Genomic DNA, 17,678 nt, shown 5'->3' with positions numbered 1-17,678 from the left:
GCCGCGTGGACTCTGTCTTCCTCCTAAAGATCCTCGCTGAGCATCAGCACAGTAAAGTTCCGGTAAGACAGCCCGTTAAAGAAGCCTGTTTAGTGGTTTAATCCAATGTTTTCTCAAACTTAAGAAACCATCAACCCTTTTCTCAAACATCGATTAATATTTCATGGAATTAGTATTTTGTGGGGGCACATTTTATGAAATTTTCACTAGAGAACTGATAAAACAGTCATGTGGAATCTGACTGCAGATGTAAATCACTGAGCCAGTGTGTGAATTAAAAAGACAGTCGAGAAGAAAGTCATAATTTGGCAGTGGGTCCAAGTGGGATGCCAAAATGCACAGGAGGAAAGGAACAGGCTTCAAGTAGCAGACACAGTAAAATGTTGATAATACCACTGGTTTCCAAATTAAGCAATTTATATTCTTATCAGAGTTGTGTGGAAAGACACATTGAAACTCTGGCTCTATGCCCTCTGTCAGCATCAATCTTTATATTACAAGTAGGGAAATATCGAAATATATGCAGAAGGAGGTCCCCAGCAGAATAATGAACTACTGGCTATTTTTTGAGCCTACGAAACTTCCATAGTTAATTCTCAAAGAATGGAACTCACTGTTCCAAATTTTGAAAAACACATACCAGATTTCAGTTTTTGATCATTGAATGTTAGGGCTGCAAAGATTTTGGAGATCACACAGTCCAGCTGCCTTATTTTACAGATAGTAAAACGTACGGCCTGAGAAGTGATCGAAGGAGTCCCATCACAAGTGCTGGAGCCGTGTTCCAAGCAAGGTGTTTGAGGTCTAAGCTTGCTTTTTACCCTACACTTTCTGATAGTCAGTATCAGTCAACTTCTTTTTTCCATATGCATTATCAAATTATGGGCAAAAATATACACAGCTGGATGGAGCTTATTGTATTCCTAGAAGCTACGTCTAGCTGCAAAAATTTGTCATGAAGATAGGAGATGATCATCGGAATTATTCAACATCCTTCTTTGTTCTGGAGCAGAAAGATCAAAGCAGTGGAGTGAGTACTGCCAACTTATCCATACAACAAACACTAAGAGCCTTATCACACACAAGCAGACAGCAGTCGTCTTTAGGAAAAGGAAGAGGGTATTAAGGGAAGAGGTCAGTACGTGTGTGATAAATCATCAGAATCTGCAGACTCTTACATTGATTTTTTCTTTCCACATTCTTACAGAAAAAATATATTTTTTAAAGATTTTATTTATTTATTCGACAGAGAGAGAGACAGCCAGCGAGAGAGGGAACACAAGCAGGGCGAGTGGGAGAGGAAAGCAGGCTCCTAGCACAGGAGCCTGATGTGGGGGCTCGATCCCAGAACGCTGGGATCACGCCCTGAGCCGAAGGCAGACGCTTAACGACTGCGCCACCCAGGCGCCCCGAAAAAATATTTTTCTAACTGTTAAGGAAAAAATTATTCAATGACACTTGTTCAAACATGATCAAGTGGGGGGAGCCCCTGGATGGGGGAAGGACCCATGGAATGGGGTCTTGTAGTGGGGGAGATACGCTGACCTCAACTCTGGCTCCACAAGTACAAGTGGGGATTTCTATCCAAGGAGCCGGATGGGGGTCAGTGGATAGAAAGTTACTTAGAGGAGACATCAGTGGTAAAGGGGATTCTTGTTAGACCTGCTCAAAATAATTCTTGCTGAAAGCAGGCCAGAGTGATAAGATAATAAAGCTGGACAGACACCAAAGGTAGGTGATTTTTCTTGTTCCAAATGGATTCTACAAAGACCGAGAGGAAATCCCAAGTGGGGCTGAGTTGAGCAGAGGGCTCAGAGGAGCCTAATTAAAGACAGACCATGGAGACAGTCTTTGTAAATACGCACCACCTTCATTTACCCCCTTACCTGGATAGTTGCAATAGTCTTGGAGGCATGTTGTATAGGGATACTCTGTGGTCCGACGTCCTCAGGATCTGGAATCATTCTTAGATCCGAGGAGATGCTCTTCTGATGCCCTGGTCCTGCTGTGCCTGGACCTCAAGTCCCATGATTGGTTCTCTTCCCCCTCCCCATTCCCACGTCCTCACCACCCATCATCCTCTTGCTCACATCAAATCTCACACATTTGGCTTTTACCACTGTGACTGTGATGGAGCTGTTTTCTCAAAGGGACTGATAACTTTAAAAAAAAAAAAACTTCTGTTTTTATCAGTTAAACATGTTCATGGCATCAAAAGCTAAATGCTTAAGGTCATATAACAAGAAACAGATGCCCCAGACCCATCCTTCCTGATCCTTGAAGGGCAAACACTTCCTACTCAAAAATCTCTTTAACTCTTTACTTCCATATTTCGGAAAACTGTACTTATATGATAATTCTTTATTTTTTTCAATTTTACTCATTTTCTGTCGTGGAAAGTGAGGATTTCGTTTCTTATTATTTACCCTCCACCACCACCACCACCACCACACACACACACACACACACACCCACTCTTTACTTCTCAATGTAGTTCTATCGCAAGTTTTGGTAAAATAAATATTCAGGGCTTAGATTGTGAATGACTGCACAGTATTATTCATAGCTGAGGTTCTAGTGTATTGTGAATACATTTTCTCTTTTTAACAGCTTTTCTTGAAGTATAACTGATATGTAAAAAAAACCCTGGACATATTTAATAAATGCAGTTGGGTGAATTTGGAGATGTGTGTATACCTGTGAAACCATCTCCACGCTCCAGCTAATAAACATATCTGTCCCCTCCTTACTTGACATGAGATCTACTCCTAATGATACTGAGTTGTGAGCGACAGGCCTCATGTTGTACAGTGGATCTCCAGCACTTACCCATCCTATAGAACTGGAACTTTATGCCCATTGAACACCAACTGCCTGTTTCCCCCACCTCTCAGCCCCTGTCAACCACCACCATTTTCTTTCTTATTTTAATTTTTTAGAAGATTTTATTTATTTATTTGAGAGAGAGTGAGCACACATGCAGGGGGAGAGACAGAGGGAGAGAGAAAGGGAAAAGCAGACTCCCCACTGAGCAAGAAGCCTGACGTGGGACTCGATCCCAAGACCCTGGGATCATGACCTGAGCCGCTCAGCCGACTGAACCACGCAGGCCTCTAATTTTCTTATTTTAATTTTCCCTGGAGTTAATTGCCTCATTTAAGAACTTACTTCCATTTCTCTGTACTTACCACTGAATCATCCCGAGAGTCTCTGACTCAGGAAAGACCTTTCCTTCCCATCAAACATGGCACCTAATTTTCCAGTTTGCCCTCCTGGAGCCCTTCGTCGTCTCCATGCAATCCCGATTGGTTGTTTTCTGCCCAGCTCATCTGCAGGGACTTGCTTTCATCCTGGGGATTCTCTGTTTCTGAATTGCATGCCATCTTTTTCTCGCTTTATTTATTTTGGAGTGGGGGGAGCACATTCTCCAGCAGCTTGCAGGAGAAAAAAAAAAAAGCATAAGAGGTAAAAATCTTAAGACCTTGTGTGTTTGAAAAATCTCTCTATTCTAGCTGTAGGCTTGATTCACAACTTGTTTAGAAATCATTCTCCCTCAAAATAAAATGAGATAAAAACAGAGAGGGAGGCAAACCACAAGAGACTCTATAGTTAAGAGAACAAACTGAGAGTTGCTGGAGAGGAGGTGGATGGAGGAGGGGCTAGAAGGGGGATGGGCCCTAATGATGGGCACTTGTCCCATGAGCCCTGGGTGTTGTATGTAAGTGATGAATCACTGAATTCTACTTCTGAAACCAAACATACACTATATGTTAACTAACTTGGATTTAAATTAAAAAAAAAAAAAAGAAATCATTTTCCCTCATTGCTTCTGCACCTTGTAACCCCCAGTTTTCTATGGAGAAGTTCTACAGCATTCTAGTCTCGGAGTCTTTGTATGCGATCTTAACAGTTTCCGTTGTGGAAACTGTTAGGATCTTCATTTTGTCCTGTTCTGAAATTTCACCATGAACAACTGTTACACGGCTTCTTTCCATTCATTGTGCTGGGTGCTCAGTAGGCCTTTTCCACATAGAAATTCATTTCTTTGGTTCCAGAAATGCCCTTGAATCATTTATTTATTTATTTATTTATTTTTAATTTTAAAGAGTTTTATTTATTTATTTGTCAGAGAGAGAGAGAGCAAGCAGGGGGAGCAGCAGAGGAAGAAGGAGAAGCAGGCTTCCTGCTGAGCAGGGAGCCCGATGCGGGGCTCCATCCCAGGACCCTGGGATCATGACCTGAGCCAGAGGCAGACACTTAACCGACTGAGCCACCCAGGTGCCTTGCTCTTGAATTGTATTTAATGAAATATCCTCCCCTTCATTTTTCTCTTCTGGTTTTTTGAACTCCTGCGGAATCTTCTTGGCAGTTCTTCTGATTTGCTTATTCTTTCCTATTTCTTGTCTCTTTCAGTTTTGATCTGATTCCCGAGAATCGTCCTCAATTTTACGTATCAGCTTTTCTCTTTAATTTTATAGTATCTGCCATCATTTTAAATTTCTTAGAGTGCTTTCTTGTTCTCTGAATGTTTTAAGTAATATTCTCTTCTCACTTCACAAACACAGGATCTTATCTTACTTTAGTGAGAATCTTAATTCTAGAGTTTTTATGTCTGCCTTTGCTCCCCTGCATTGTCTTGTTTCTTTCGTGTTAATTTCGTCAGTTTATTCTGGACTCTGTCTTTGTGGAGAACCTTCCTCAACTGTCTTTTCAGGTTAGTGAGGAGCTCGAGGAGCTGGTTGGAAATTGTATGCATGGCTGGGGCTTGTCACTGATGGGCCTCTGGGGAAAGTTCTTCTGTTTTACTGGCCAGTGTTCAGTTCTCACTCTCGGTGGGTCTTTTATGTTAATGAGTTTCTCCACAGAGGATGATCCTGGCTGCCTGTGATTTGGAAGCCAAGCTAGGGGACGAGGGTGTCAGACTTCCTTTTCAGTATAGAACCTATCACTTATTTCATCCCTCTGTTTTCAGTAGGACTCCCCATCTCTACCCTCGGGGACTCCTGGTGTCTCTGGGGACAGGCCCTCTCTGTTGCAAGCCCTCTAGAAAGTGAGCCTCTGGCCTTTGGTGGGCCAGGAGAAGAGACAGGAGTGTCCCGGAGGCTAATATCCTCTGTGCCAATGTTCAACCAGTCTGTACCCCCATCTCCAGAGGTAGCTGGTGCCTCTAATTCTCAAGCCTTTCCCAGCTTCTGTTAAATGAATGAACTTGCTTCTCCTTCTTCTTCTTTTTTAATTTTATTTATTTATTTGACAGAGAGAGAGAGAGCACAAGCAGGGGGAGTGGCAGGCAGAGGGAGAAGCAGACTCCCCACGGAGCAGGGAGCTGGATGCGGGGCTCCATCCCAGGACCCTGAGATCATGACCTGAGCCAAAGACAGATGCTTAACCGACTGAGCCACCCAGGGGCCCCAAACTTGTTTCTTTTTGACATTCCTTCTTCTCCTTGCTGCTTCTGCCACTTGGCCCTACTGCAGGCTTAAGGGCAGCTTTTGATAAAATGAATGCTCACCGTATTTGTTAGCTGAGGTGATGGCAAAAGAGCTCTTACGGGTTCTAGAAATTTGAGAACTTTCTCTTAGAATGCGGTCGAAGTGTATATATCACACAACGAGGGTTAAAACATTTCAAAAACACACACGGTACCCGGGACTGATTCTGCCTGATGCTTGGGTGGGTTCACTTGGAGTCCAGAATCACAAGAGACACACCCATCCTCACTAGCAATCCCACCAAAGGGAAAGATTCTTTATCAGTGGGTGTTACTCTCTCTATATTAGAACGTGGAAAATGTGCAGGATAGCCCGGCTGGGTTTTTGTTTTGAAAGCCTCCTCTTTCTTATATTTAATGGAGAGAAGGAAAAATGATTGCTGATTTAGAAATTATTTTCAATAAAATTTGAATCGCTATGAGCAGAAATCATTTTCTTTTTAAACTTCAGTCTAATAAACATGTTACGGCCCTAAGGGTATAAAATAACTCTCTGGCAGAAATGAGACATAACATGCGATGATGAATGACCTCATAATCTGAAAATCTCAGATCATCAAAGCCAGTATTTTTCTTTTCAAAGGTTCGCCATGGCCAAGTTATTCGTCAAACTCTGTTTTGCACGAGGCTGACATTGTTCTCATATAAAATTCAGAAATAATTAAGCATTTGTCAGGCATCATTTGCTTTCAATTATGCAGGTAAATGTGAGACTGGAGTCTGTTGCCTCTGAAAGTATCTGACAGTGACACTGACACCAGCCAATTCAGCTTCCCCTTGGGTTGGGGAATTATAACATGCTCCGCGTCACGCGGTGCTAAAGGTGAAGAGGTGTAGTCTATGGAGCAATAAAGTTGTTTCCTGCACTTCTTAAGTTACCTTGTGCTTGTGAATTAAAGTCCCTACGGACTCTGAGCCCCGGTGCCTCCTCCTGTAGCCTACGTTTCTGGAAGCCCCGCGATGCCAAGCCCGTGTGGGATTTACTGAGCCTGCGCCGTGTGCCACACTTGGGGCAAACTGCCTTCAGTGCGTTATTTCAGCCAGTTGTAAACAGCAACCCGATTATCCTCAGCTAGCGGCTAACTGCGAGGTGCTACAACGTGAAAAATAAATGTTTTCTCTTCCAGAACTCAGCTCTACTCTCTAGAAGTATTGCCTTTTAACTATTAAAAAATTTAAAAAAAATCTCCCTTACACAGTACTTGATTCCCTTCTCTAAGAGGGGAAGTATTTAACTCACATAATGTTTCACTTGATCTCTCTCCAGTTTTCTTTGTTATGCTTTTGGTGATTTTTCTGTTGATTATGTTAATAACTTAAATAGTGCACTTCANAAAAAAAAAATCTCCCTTACACAGTACTTGATTCCCTTCTCTAAGAGGGGAAGTATTTAACTCACATAACGTTTCACTTGATCTCTCTCCAGTTTTCTTTGTTATGCTTTTGGTGATTTTTCTGTTGATTATGTTAATAACTTAAATAGTGCACTTCAACTCCTAACCTTATTTCTCTATGACTGGCTGACCTCTGGTCCTTAGAATCTAGCTTTTTGTTGATTTGGGATGGAGACTCTGAGAGATGTGTATTGCCATGCTTTCAAACAGCAGTAAGTTAGTATTTCTCTCTTTTTTAAGATTTTATTTATTTATTTGAGAGAGAGAGAGTGAGAATGGTCTGGGTGGAGGTGCAGAGAGAAAGGGAGAGGGAGAAGCAGGCTCCCTGCTGAGCAAGGAGCCTGATGTGGGACTCGATCCCAGGACCCTGAGATCATGACCTGAGCTGAAGGCAGATGCTTAACCTACTGAGCTACCCAGGCTTCCCAAGTAAATACTTCTTAAATCAACTTTTTTTATTTTAGAAGAGCTTTAAATTTACAGAAAAATGTAAATGATTTAATCTAGAGAATTCCCATATACACTACACCCAGGTTCCTCTCTTCATATCTAATGTTAATATGGTATACTTGTTACAATTAATGAGCCAGTATTGCTATCTTATTATTAACTACAATTCATGTGCATTTACTTTTGCCCTAATTCTTTAGTAATATTCTTTAGTTTGACCCTAATGTCCTTTTCCTCTTCCAGAAACCCATTCAAATTAGTGCAGTCAGTGGTCACGTCTCCGTAGGTGTCTGCTGGCTGTGGCAGGTCCTCAGAATTTCTTTGTTTTTGATGACCGTGACAATTTGAAGGAGACTGACAAATACAGTTGAGCCTTGAACCAATCATTCAGGTCTGAACCATGCAGGTACACTTACATGTGGATTTTTTTCCGATAAATATGGTACATTACTCTAAATGTATTTTCTCTTACATGTGGTTTTCTTTCCTCTCCTTTTTTTTCTTTTCTTTTTTAAAAAACTAAGCTCCATGCCCAACGTGGAGCTTGAACTCATGACCCTGAGATCAAGAGTCGCATGCTCTACTGCCTGGGCCAGCTAGGCGTCCCTCCTCCTTATGGTTTTCTTCACAACATTTTCTTTTCTCCAGCTTACTTCATTGAGAATACGGTATCTAGTATATATAACATACAAAATATGTGTTGGGGCGCCTGGAGAGCTCAGTCAAGCAACTGACTCTTAATTTCTGCTCAGATCATGATCTCAGGTTGTGAGATCGGGCCCCAAGTCAGGCTCCGCACTCAGCGTGGAGTCTTCTTAAGATTCTTTCTCTCCCTCTGCCTCTGCCCCTCCCCCAGCTCACACACACCCTCTCTCTCAAATATTATAAATAAACCAAATCTTCAAAATATGTATTAACTGGTTGTTTATATTATTGATAGGGCTTCTGGTCAACAGTAGGCTATTAGCACTTAAGTTTTGGGGGAGTCAAAAGCTATACGCAGACTTCTGTCAATGCAGGGGATTGGTGTTCCTAACCCTCGTATTGTGTGAGGGTCATTTGTAGTGTTAAGGAGACCTCGACAGTTTTAAGAGTTTGAGCGGTTTTGTACAATGTCCTTCAACTGGGATTTGTCTGATGTTTCCCTCACGATTAGACTTGGGGTTATGGGCATTTGGGTGGAAGACCACGGAGAGAAAGTGCCATCGTCACCACGTCACATAGTGGTACATACTTTCAATATGACTTATCCTAGCTGATATTAACCTTGATTACATAGCTGAGATTTCTGTGTCGGATTTCTCAGCTGTACAGTTACTCTTTTTCCTTCTTTCCTTGTTGTCCTGTTTGGAAGGCAGTACTCGGGGCAGCTCGCACTCAAGGAGCAGGAGTTGGGCTCTGGCGCCTGTAGGGTGGAATATCTACATCAATTATTTGAGTTTTTTTCTTTGTGGGAGATCTGTCTCTTCTTCATTTGTTTATCCAATCATTTAGTTATTTCAGTATGGACTTGTGGATGTGTATTTTATAATTTGGGTTATAATCCAATGCAACTTTATTTATTTAGTTTCTCAAATTGCTCCATTTTCGGCTGTTGGGAATCCTTTGAGTTGGCTCCTGTTTCCCTTTGACATACCCCCTTCATTGTGGATTTTTGGTTGGTTTGGCTTTTGAGCACTTCCTTACTTCCTGGCCTTACAAGATGGTCCAGGCTCATCTTGGCTATTTCCTGTCCCAGTCCTAACATCAACCGTTCTCCAGAGAACCTGGTTTCTTTTTACTGGAGACTGATACTGGAAACCAAGCCAGAAGTACTAACCATGGTATCGTGACTGGGGTGTTGTTAGCGTCTAAGCCCCCTCAGCTGACAGAGCAAGGAAATACATGTAGGTATACTAACCTTTCTATATACACAAATCTATAAATATTTCTATATGTAACCATCTGTACATTAAGTTAAACACGAACTCATACTGTAGTCTCCAACGCCAATCCATCACCACGGGGGTCATTCCGGTCTCCTTTCTTTGCTCAACACTGAAATCCCATTTCAGGGGTTAGAAATCTGGCCACCACCATCCACCATCCCTGTGCTTCATTGTTCAGTTCTAGTACACATGTGTATCAGTATCCGAATGGTTAATCCATATCCCCATGGGGTATAACTTCATGAATTAACCACATACCTTAATCTTGCACAGTTCCTTTTGCTTTATTCTTTTCTTTTTTTAAAAGATTTATGTATTTATTTATTAGAGAGCTGGGGGAGGGGCAGAGGGAGAGAGAGAATCCTTAAGCAGGCTCCCTNGTGGGGTATAACTTCATGAATTAACCACATACCTTAATCTTGCACAGTTCCTTTTGCTTTATTCTTTTCTTTTTTTAAAAGATTTATGTATTTATTTATTAGAGAGCTGGGGGAGGGGCAGAGGGAGAGAGAGAATCCTTAAGCAGGCTCCCTGCAGAGCATAGAGCTTGACAGGGGACTTGATTCCAGGACCCTGAGATTATGACCTGAGCCAAAATCAAGAGCAAGCAGCTTAACCGATTGTGTCACCCAGGCGTCCCCCTTTCGGTTTATTCTTACTGACGCTGTTTCCTAAGTATCTTATGTTGCCATCTTTCCCTCTGCCACCTTCTTCTGAGAGGGTGTTTCAGATATTTATAACACAATAATGTCACTCTTGGCCCTTGAACAACATGGGTTTGAACTGCATAGGTTTGAACTGCTTTCTATATTTTGGATACATGCCCTTTATCACACATGTGTTTTGCAAATACTTTCTCCCAGATTGTGGCTTGTCTTTTTCAGAGCTTAAGGTTTTAATTTGAACAAAGCACAATTTGTCAATGGCTTCTTTCATAGATTGTGGTTTTGGTATTGTATCTAAAAACTCACCACCAAATCCAAGATCACCTAGATTTTTCTTCTTTGTTTGCTTCAAGAAATTTTACAGTTTAGTGGTTTACATTGAGACCTATGACCCATTTTAAGTTACTTTTTGTGAAAGTTTTAAGGTCTCTAGGTAGTTTTTTTGTTTGTTTGTTTGTTTTGGGGTTTTTTTTGTAGATGGACATCTATTTATTTCAGAACCATTTGTTGAAGACTTTCTCTATTGAATTGCCTTTGCTCCTTTGTCAAAGATGAGTTGACTATGTTTATGGTTCTTCATTTCTGGGAGAAGGCATTCAGTCTTTCAACATTAGGTATGTTGCTATGAAGAGTTTAATAGATGGTCCCCATCAACTTGAGGTAATTCTCCCCTTTCCTACTTTGCTGAGTTTTTATCATGAATGGGTATTGGATCTTGTCAAATGCATTTTCAGAATCAGTTGATATGGTCATATGTTTTTTCTTCTTTAGCTCGTTGATGTGGTGGATTACACTGATTGATTTTTCAAGGTTGTTGAACCAACCTTGTATACTTGCAATAAATCCCACTTGGTTGTGGTATATAGTTGTATACATCATTGGATTTGATTTATTAATATTTTGTTGAGGATTTTTGCAGCTATGTTCATGAGAGTTATTAGTCTGTAGTTTTTCTTTCTCATAATACCTTTTATCTGGTTTTGGCATTAGAGCAGTGTTGGCCTCATAGAAAGAGTGAAGAAATATGCCTTCTGCTTCTGTTTTCTGGATGGGATTGTGGATAGTTGGTATAATTTCTTTTTAAAATGTTTGGTAGAATAACCAGAAAACCATATAAGCCTGGTGCCTTCTGTTTTTGGAAGGTTATTCATTATCGATTCAATTTCTTTAATAGATACAGAGGCATTCAAATATCTATTTCTCTGCATGTGAATTTTGGCAGTTCTGTTGAAAACTGGACATTTTGTATTGTATACTAGGAACTGTGGTCCATAGGCCTTCAGTGTGAGGACAAATTAATCTGGCTAGCATTAATACTAAAAATAAATACATATTTTAATATACTTATGTATAAAATGCAAGCCTTCAAGTATTTCCTATTATCAGTAAAGGATTTCCTTCAGCCTGGCAGTCAAAGCCTTCCATATTTTGGCTTCAACCTAACTTTTCAATTTTTTTCTTATAATAATGATGTTAGCATTTATAGAGTCCCTGCTATTTATAAGTGTTTAACCCAATAACACTCACTGAAAGNGTTTCCTTCAGCCTGGCAGTCAAAGCCTTCCATATTTTGGCTTCAACCTAACTTTTCAATTTTTTTCTTCTAATAATAATGATGTTAGCATTTATAGAGTCCCTGCTATTTATAAGTGTTTAACCCAATAACACTCACTGAAAGGTATAAATAAGTATGTCCATTTTACAGATGTGAACTCTAGATGCAGAGAAGTGGGAGAACTTGCTATGGTCACATAGATCATAAATGATGAAGCCAGGATTGGACCCCAGGTCTATCTGGTTCTGAATCTCATGCTTTTTCTCACTAGATTTGAGTGTTTATTGCTTTTATCAAGCTCTGTAGTTTACCTGGTCAAATTTGTTGGTTCATCATCTCCCAAACATGCTAATAGCTCTTGTTTTTTGCCTTGCAATTCCTGAGCCTCCTCTATGGGTAATAGAGTAGCCAACTAAAGCATTTTAAGTAATAAAGGCAGAATTATTTCACATAAGGGAAAATTTGGAGGTGAGCAGTCCCAAAGTTGACAGAAGGGCTCTGTAACATCACCAGTGACCCAGACTTATTCATCCTTGAATTCTACTACCTTCATTGTCTTGGTGATGCCCCCAATAATGTTCACAAGAGGGCTGATTCAGCTTTCAGAATCGTGTCTTCATAGGACAGGGATCCAAGCAAGCAAGAAAGGGAGTGGGGCAGACAGCAACATGATATTTCCCAGAATTGGAGCAAAACTGTACCCTAAACCCATCCCTAGATCCATCAACTGCAAAGACAACAGGATTACCGTAAGGCATGACTTATTTTCCAGAATGGGCACATTGCGGTCCAAACATAATCAGGGATCTAGAAGCAATGAGGAAGGGATGAATGGCTTTGGAGCCAAACCTCTGGGCTGCCAGACCATCCATCCTTTAATGTCCAGATCAAGCGCTGTTCCCTGCCCCAATGATCTCCTCAGTCCACCATGCAGCTTGATCTCTCTTTCCACAGGATTCTCACAGGTATCATCTCTCCAGGTGATCAACTTTAACTGTCTTGTATTATGAGATGTCTTTTTTTTTTAAGACTTAGTTATTATTTGAGAGAGAGAGAGCACAAGCAGGAGGGGCAGAGAGAGAGGGAGAGAGAATTTCAAGCAGACTCCATGCTGAGTGCCGAGCCCGCTGCAGGGCTCCNATCTCAGGACACTGAGATCATGACTTGAGCAGAAACCAAGACTTGAACACTCAACTGACTCCACCACCCAGGCGTCCCATGAATTATCTTTTTAAGCCTATATTTATTCTTCAAAAATGTCTTTTAAGTGTCTTGTGAATAGAGGCTATGCCTTATGCACTGCTTTATCTCCAACACATCAAGAGTATGGTAGACACACTAAACATTTGCTGGAGGCACAGAATGTGGTCTGGTCAGCAAAACCGCCTGAGAGCTACTGTGTGTATAGTTCCTTATCACTCAGATCTCTAGACTCCTCATCTGTCTCTTCTCACATATATACAAGAAGGGATTTGAGAAAATAAGGAGTTTTGAAAATAGTCAGTGTATAATATTGTTTTTGTAATACATGGTATGCCGAACGAGTAACAGTAGGCCTTCAAAATAGAGTCCCATCTTCTGAAGTCAAGAAAAGTCTCATCCATGAGCAAGGTAGTTTAAAAGATTGCGGCTTTGTAATATGGCATCCTTCCCTCTATTGTAAAAGACGTAAAAAAAGAAGAAAGAAAAAAGCGTTTTCCTTTCATTGCTTCCATGGTGTTATTTGTCACATTGAGATAATGATACCAGTTAAGAAGAAATATTGGGAGTCCAGCAGACCAAGTGGTTGGCTGAAGGGCTATTTTTTGAGTATAAACATGCAATTGTGGCTTTTCAAAATTCCGAGCACGCTTGGGTAAGATAGGCTGAGAGAGCCGCAGGATTACAGGCTGTTTCACAGCGTAGTCAGGGGGAAGGAGGAGGAGGAGAGAGGGAAGACTAGGGCACAGGGCGGAGGATGGTGTTAAGACGCTCAGCCCACTCCAGGGATCTGAGCAATCTGCTTGGTGTTCATTTCTTGTAAGATCAACCAGGACAGTAACAAATTTTCAGTTCCAAAAAATGCATCAGAATTTTGTCAATCTTAAGGAGAAAAACTACTTACTACTGCTATAAATCCAGTACTGTGCTGGGTAATTTATACACATCATGCTTCTTTAATTCTTCTAACAGCCCCTCAAAATAAGTGTTATTATCTGCATTGTTCTGGAGAACCTCACGGATTCTAGAACCTGAGTTCTTCCCACCATTTCTCCTAAAGCACGTGTTCTCCACATTGGTTGCACTTAGAATCACCTGGAAGCTTTGAACTCTCTTAATCCCCTGGCCACACCCCAGGTCAGTTTACAAGCATTCCTCATTCTATTGTGCTTCACTTTACTGCGCTTTGAAAATACTGTGTCTTTCACAAATTCAAAGTTTGTGTCCTCCCTGTATCCAGCAAGACTATTAGCACCATATCTGAACAGCATTTGCTCACTTCATATCTCTGGGTCATGTCTCATGTCCCATGATTATATCCATTATAATGATCTGTGATTAGTCATCTTTGATGTTACTATTGTAAGTGTTTCGGGGAGCCACAAAGCACACCCATGTAAGATGGCAAACTGAATCGATTAATGTTGCGTATGTTCTGACTGCTCCTCTGTTTCCTGTCTCTCTCCCTCCTTGGGCCTCCCTAGTCCCTGAGACACAACAATATTGAAATGAGGCCAGTTAATAACTGTACATTGGCTCTAAATGTTCAAGTGAAAGGAAATGTTGCATGTTTCTTCCTTTAAGTCAAAAGCTAGAAATGGTTAAGCTCAACGAGGAAGGCATGTCAAAAGCCAGGATGGGCTGGAAGCTAGGCCTCTTGTGTCAAACAGTTAGCCAAGCTGTGAATGCAGAGGAAAGGTTCTTGAAGGAAATTATAAGCACTACTCCAGTGAACACACACATGGTAAGAAAGCAAAACAGGCCTACTGTTGATATGGAGATGGTTTGAGCGGTCTGGACAGAAGATCAAACCAGCCACAGCCTTCCCTTAAGCCAAAGTCTAATCCAGAGCCAGGCTGACTCTCTTCAGTTCTCTGAAGGCTGAGAGAGGTGAGGAGGCTGCAGAAGGAAAGCCTGAAGCTGGCAGAGGTGGTTCATGAGGTATAAGGAAAGAAAGCATCTCTATAATACCAAGTGAAGGTGAGGCAGCAAGTGCTGATGGGAAGCTGCAGCAGGTTCTCCAGAAGATCGAGCTGAGAGAGTTCATGAAGGTAGCTGCACTAAACAGCAGATTTTCAATGTAGATGAAACAGCCTTCTATTGGAAGATGCCACATAGGACTTCCATAGCTGGAGAGGAGACGTCAATGCCTGGCGTCAAAGGACAGGCTGACTCTCTTGTTAACGGGCTAACGCAGATGCTGACTTAAAGCTGAAGCCAATGCTCATTCACTATTCTGAAAATCCTCGGGCCCTTAAGAACGAAGCTAGATCAACCCTGTCTGTGCTCTGTAAATGGAACAACAAAGCCTGATGACAGCACATCTATTTACAACATGGTTGACTCTTTTAAGCCCACTGTTGAGACCTACCTCAGGAAAAAAGACTCCTTTCAAAATATGACTGCTCATCTACAATGCACCTGGTCACCAAGAGCTCTCATAGAGATGAACACCAAGATGAATGTTGTTCTCATGCCTGCTGACACAACATCCATTCTGCAGCCCACGGATCAAGAGTCATTTCAACCTTCAAGTCTCATTATTTAAGAAATTCATTTCATAAGGCTACAGCTACCATAGACAGCGATTCCTCTGATGGATCTGGGGGAAGTCAATTGAAAACTTTCTGGAAAGCATTTGCCATTCTAGATGCCAGTAAGAGCATTTGTGATTTATGAGAAGAGGTCAAAATATCAACATGAACAGGAGTTTGGAAGAAGTTGATTCCCACCCTCACGGATGACTTTGAGGGTTTCAGGATGTCAATGGAGGAAGTGGAAACAGCAAGAGAACTAGAGTCAGAAGTGGAGCCTGGAGATGGGACTGAGCTGCTGCCCTCGCATGTTCAAACTTCACGAGAAAAGGCTTGTTATGGATGAGAAAAGAAAGTGGCTTCCTGAGATGGGAGCTACTCCTGGTGATGATGCCGTGAAGACTGTTGGAATGACAACGACGGATTTAGAATATGACATAAACTCAGTTGATCGAGCAGTGGCAGGGTTTGAGAGAATTGACTCCGATTCTGAAAGAAGTTCTACTCTGGGTAAAATGCTATCAAACAGCATCACAAGCTACAGAGAAATCATTCATGAAGGTCAGAGTTAATTGATGAGGCAAACTTCATGATTGTCTTAAAGACAGGATGTGGTCTGGTTAGCAGCAACCCCCACCTTCAGCAACAATCACCCTGACCGGTCAGCAGCCAGCAACATGTACGCAAGACCTTCCGTCAGCAGAAAGATTGCAACTTGCTGAAAGCACAGAGGATGGTTAGCATTTCTTAGCATCATGCTCTTGCACACTTAATAATCTGCCGTAGAGTGTAAATGACTTTTATATGCACTGGGGAACCAGAAAATTCATTTGATTCTCTTTATTGTGAAATTCGTTTTACTTGGGGGGGAGGCTGTTCTGGAACTGAATCTGCAGTATCTCCAAGGTATGCTTGTGATCAGAACCTCCGGGTTTGGGACCCAGGGACCCCAAAGATTCCCACGTGTAGCCACCTTTGAGAACCTCTGTCTTTTTTTTTTTTTTTAAAGATTTTCTATTCATTTATTCAACAGAGATAGAGACAGCCAGCAAGAGAGGGAACACAAGCAGGGAGAGTGGGAGAGGAAGAAGCAGGCTCATAGCGGAGGAGCCTGATGTGGGAGCTGGGATCACGGCCTGAGCCGAAGGCAGACGCTTAACCGCTGTGCCACCCAGGTGTCCCTGAGAACCTCTGTCTTAAGAGACTGGCTTATTCAAAAGAGGTACAGAAATGTTAGAATTAGGATTTACCAATATTAAGCTTATTAACATGAGTGTGGGGTGGTGAGTAAAACAGCGTTCCGAGGTTTATCTTGTCATTTGCTCATAGGAGGTCTTGGGAAGTCATGGGGAAAAAAAAGTGTTCCATCAGGGGAAAAATAGAGAACAGCACGATGATCATCTGTAACCCCCTTCCAACTCAATCCAATCTCAACCCAGTCTAAATTTGTGCTGTATTAGTTTCAATTTTCCTTAATAATTAAAACAATACGTGTGCATCAGAAACCTATGTTCCTGACCCCATTACCTGCTCTCTCTGACTACAGTCATCACCCCCATGCAGGTTTCCACATCCTTACCACGTGTTACTTGCATACATATCTATTTAAGTGCACCTATTTTCACACTTTGTATAAATGGCACACACGCCACGTGACTTTTGGCGACTTAACTGTTTCTGTTGTTTCAAGTTGTGGTTTTGAGTTTTATGCACATGGATGCAAGTAGCGGTGTATATTTCATCCTATGTATTACATATTACTCATCTACTCCACTGATGGTGGGTATTCGAATCGTTTCTAATTGCTCATTAAAAACAAGCTTGCAAAGCATGTTCCCCACTACATTTCACCTTGCGCAAAAGTGCAAGGGTTCCTAGGAAGTGCGCTGAGGACAATGATCATTCTTGTTTTGAAAACTATGCATGTCCTCAGCGTCACTAGATTTGTCCAAATTGCTCTTCAGTGCAGCTTTTCCTTACATCCTTGACAGCCCTAGGTATTTGCAAGATTTTAATTTCTGCTAAACCGACTGTGTGAAACGGTTTAAATCGCGTCATTGTGCATTTCTTCAAGGATTAAATGATTTCGGCAGTTCTCCTGTGTTTCTTGTCTTTCCATATTTTTGCCCATTTTTTCTCTGCTGGCTTGTTTGTCTTTTCTTTATTGATCTTCAGGCTGTTTTTATATATGTTCCACACTCATCTTTCAGCAGTTACACACACGGCAAGTATCCTTTCCAGTCTGCGGCTCATCTGTTCAGTGTGTGGTGTTTATTGGTGAACAGAGGATTTTGAATTGGATGCAGTCAAATACATTGATCTTTTCCTTGATGGTTTATAATTCTCAAAAACTTTAACACAGTCTTCCTATACTCTGTGATCGCAAAGATCTTTGCCTGTATCCTTTTCTAAAAAATTGAAAATTTCCACATCCAGGCATTTAATCCCTACGAGGGTTTTT

At 41.5% G+C, this 17,678-nt stretch overlaps 1 protein-coding gene across 2 annotated transcripts in view; it reads left to right on the top strand.

Moving 5' to 3' along the window:
• RNF182 (ring finger protein 182) overlaps positions 1-17,678 on the top strand; it is a 55,155-nt gene that overhangs the window by 32,104 nt on the left and 5,373 nt on the right. Inside the window, exon 3 of one of the 2 annotated variants that reach the window (XR_004625378.1) lies at positions 7,579-7,705. The exons of the other annotated variant lie outside the window; for it this stretch is intronic. The gene's annotated coding sequence lies outside the window, so the exon portion shown is untranslated. Of the gene's footprint in view, positions 1-7,578; positions 7,706-17,678 lie in introns of those variants that run through there. 2 annotated transcript variants of the gene reach the window in all.

This window comes from Ailuropoda melanoleuca, chromosome 5 (genome assembly GCF_002007445.2).
Source record: "Ailuropoda melanoleuca isolate Jingjing chromosome 5, ASM200744v2, whole genome shotgun sequence".
Taxonomy (NCBI): domain Eukaryota; kingdom Metazoa; phylum Chordata; class Mammalia; order Carnivora; family Ursidae; genus Ailuropoda; species Ailuropoda melanoleuca.
The sequence above is the reverse complement of the archived record's forward strand: the minus strand, read 5'-3'. Positions and strand labels throughout refer to the sequence as shown.